This window comes from Aptenodytes forsteri, unplaced genomic scaffold, assembly GCF_000699145.1.
Source record: "Aptenodytes forsteri isolate BGI_AS27 unplaced genomic scaffold, ASM69914v1 Scaffold119, whole genome shotgun sequence".
Lineage (NCBI taxonomy): Eukaryota > Metazoa > Chordata > Aves > Sphenisciformes > Spheniscidae > Aptenodytes > Aptenodytes forsteri.
The window spans coordinates 11,563,375-11,566,602 of NW_008796165.1; the positions used below are offsets into that span (position 1 = coordinate 11,563,375).

Here is a 3,228-nt window from a genome sequence, read left to right on the forward strand (position 1 = left end):
TGGTGGATGCCCCATCCCTGGAAACATTCAAGGTCAGGTTGGATGGGGCTCTGAGCAACCTGATCTAGTTGAAGATGTCCCTGCCCACGGCAGGGGGGTTGGACTAGGTGACCTTTAGAGGTCCCTTCCAACCCAAACTATTCTATGATTCTATGATTCTTGAAAATATCTTCATCTGTCACCCCCTTGGAAAGAAACCATGTAAGTGCTAGAGAAGTGTAATGAAATGGAAAAATGTATTAAGGAAAAGTTAATACATTTGTCTGTACTTACAGACAAGATAACTTTCTTTTTTTGCTATTTATTGGAGCAAAAAGACCTGGATAAATTGAGGTACTAATGTGATATAGGTGTAAAAAAGGCAAAATAGATCCCTGTCTGTAACTAAAAGGGTGCATAGGGAATTATTATTGCCACTGTACAAGTCACTAACAAGACATCATTTTGAACATTATGCATTATGTTGGGCTTTCTGAACGAGTGTTCAGAAAAGATGAATTCTGACTGAAACAAGTGCAGAGAAAGCTTATTAGATAATACAAAACTTGCTGTTATGAAAGAAAATGTAAATGGTTAATGATTAACTTAGGAAAACAAAAGGGATTTAAATGATGTCTACAAATACACTGTGGGAGGAGAACAAGTATTATTTATATTAAAAGAAAGTGTCAGCAGTCTATGAATATACGGAGGACAGAAATAATGAAATTTGTTTTTAATGTACAGAGGAATAGGATTCCAGAACAGAACAGCGAAGAACATAGTTGGGAGGGTGAAGAGCAAGAACTATAAACTGGAGTTCAGCATGGGTATGGAAAGGTTTATAGGATTTGATTGTCAGAGATAGTAGAAGCACACTTGGGCCTACTTCTCTGGGCTTCATTTTACTGCTTTTCAGTTGAACAAAACATTTTGGTGTATCCACAGTCACAGTACTTTTTTTTGGGTCACTGAACTAACGTGAAACAGCTTGTTTGTGTCTCTGAACTTTATACTTCCTCTCCACAGCGCACTTCCTTGGTCAGAGTGGTAGCCTTACGCTACGATTTGTTCCCATGAACCAGGTGGCCGCATGCCTGGACTGGTCTGACTCAGATCGGGGTGCACACGTCTCAGAGGAGAGAAATTTGCATCCCACTACAGGAGGTGCAGACCTCCCGGAGAGCAAAGCAGAGCATGAGAGCACACACTCCCACCGCGCAATACGCTGACTTGGAATTACAGACAGGGGGGTGGTATTTTTTTTAAAAAATCTATCTATTCAAAGCAAAACATTTGGGCTAATCTAAAAAATCTATTCAAAGCAAAACATTTGGGCTAATGCAAGAAAACTCCAAATACTTCAGTTTGGGTCTAATGTCCTTTCCCTACCCCGCCTAGACACAAGGTATTCCCAACAGAAAGTCGATTTTCACCCAGAAGATTTCAGTTTTGTAGAAGTAGTGTTTTCCATCAGAAAATCATTCCAACGGAAAGTTACTAACTGGTTCTAATACAAAGTGACTAGCGAAGATCTCAGAATGATTCAGTGGTAAAGCTGGAATGAGAACCCACAGCTCCTGACCACGAACCCTGTGCTCTAACCACGAGACAACACTCATCTTTCCCTGAGCAAGGTTGTTCCTGCAGTATTTCTGCCTGGGCCAAAGTGAGAAAACTCTGGAAATGTTGCAAGAGAGCTTTTTGCTACAAGATTTCCTGCTGTAGAGTATTTGAGGGATAACAGGAAAAATCCCTGGTGGCTCCCTGAGGCCTCTTCAGAAGTGTTCGGACATCATGGGAATGTGAGGGTTTCCATCCGTTCCTCCCTATGTGGGTTGTGGAGGGACGTGGTGGGGTCTGGTCCTACCCGCCATTGGAGTGTGCAGCCACTGCTGGCCTGTCTCTTTGTTTTCAAGGGATGCATTTGAGGGGATCCTACTGCCGTGTCTTCCATTTTAAGCAAACCTTAAATAAACTAAAGTTTTATTCCTCACATCAGGAATTTTCCAACTTTTCAGGTAAAACTCTCAAACGGGGTAACCCCGTGCAGAAAATCTAACTCATGGCTTGCAGTCCTATTTTATTTATTTAAAAAGCGATTATATATTTATGGGTCAAGGTGGGGGATGTCCTCAGTCCAGACATACCCTTCTGCTTGTTTCTCTGTATTTATTCTTCTGGCTCTCGATATGGCTTCTTGCACCACTTAAATGCTAAATGCTTCTGCAACCCCCAATATTTCTGCAGTCTTGTAGGGCAACAGGGCTGTGGCTGAGAAATACAATTTACCAACAACCCCTTCAATAAAAAGAGCCAAACCCCCTCCTTGTTTCTGTTTTATTAGCTTTTAAATAAAGGAGAAATACGATTCCCTTTCCGAGGCAAAAATACTCATATCGGTTGAATTCCTGACAGGGCACAGTGCACGCTCAGCTTTCCAGGGCAGTGCAGCTTGACAGCTATGCCTAACACACAGCAGATCCCTTTAACGACGCTCGGGGCGAGCTCCACACGCGGGCCCCCAATCAGGAAATTGTCAGGAAAAGCGTGGTTTCTGTAGCCCGCTCCCTGCGCAGCGCAAGGGGCGCGGGGGGAGCGCGGCGGGCTTCCCGGCAGCGGCCGGCGGTCAGGAGTCAGGACTGTCAGGAAAAGCGTGGCTTCCCGGCAGCGGCCGGCGGTCAGGAAATTGCCCTGTCAGGAAAAGCGTGGTTTCTGTAGCCCGCTCCCTGCGCAGCTAATATAGTGTTTCAGTTTGGACAAGTAAGTGACTGACGCTCGCCGAGCCCCGGTGGCGACTAGCCGCAGCGCGGCGGGCTTCCCGGCAGCGGCCGGCGGTCAGGAAATTGCCCTGTCAGGAAAAGCGTGGTTTCTGTAGCCCGCAGCCCGCTCCGCTAATATAGTGTTTCAGTTTGGACAAGTAAGTGACTGACGACTGACGCGCGGGCAGCCGGCCCTGCTAGGCCCCGGCGTGCGCCCAGCCCAGCCTCCTCTCCGGAGCTCCGCGCTGAAAGCGGAACGCGGTGACGTTCAGAAAACTCCTTCCCTGTTCGTGAGGTGCTGCTGGTTGAGAAACCCTATCGCGTTTGCAGTGATGTTTTTTAATTAAAAAAACTGTGATGCCCGTGTGTAACACCCGTCTCCGGCTTTTTCCCCGGGGAATCCCTCTCGCTGCACCCTCGGGCTGCATGCAGCTTGTCCAGGGCGTGCATTGGCTGGGGGGTTGAAAAAAACCGCAAACGTGTTTGA

At 46.5% G+C, this 3,228-nt stretch overlaps 1 protein-coding gene and 1 long non-coding RNA gene across 6 annotated transcripts in view; one reads left to right on the plus strand and one right to left on the minus strand.

The window, feature by feature from the left end:
* LOC109279710 overlaps window positions 1–3,228 on the minus strand; it is a 23,297-nt gene that overhangs the window by 14,483 nt on the left and 5,586 nt on the right. The window lies entirely within an intron of this gene.
* FGGY (FGGY carbohydrate kinase domain containing) overlaps window positions 2,648–3,228 on the plus strand; it is a 149,808-nt gene continuing 149,227 nt past the window's right edge. For 3 of the 5 annotated variants that reach the window (XM_009287409.2, XM_009287411.2, XM_019474173.1), the window contains exon 1: window positions 2,648–2,742. The gene's annotated coding sequence lies outside the window, so the exon portion shown is untranslated. Of the gene's footprint in view, window positions 2,743–2,878; window positions 2,900–2,965; window positions 3,037–3,228 lie in introns of those variants that run through there. The other 2 variants (XM_009287410.2, XM_019474174.1) reach the window with 2 other exon arrangements.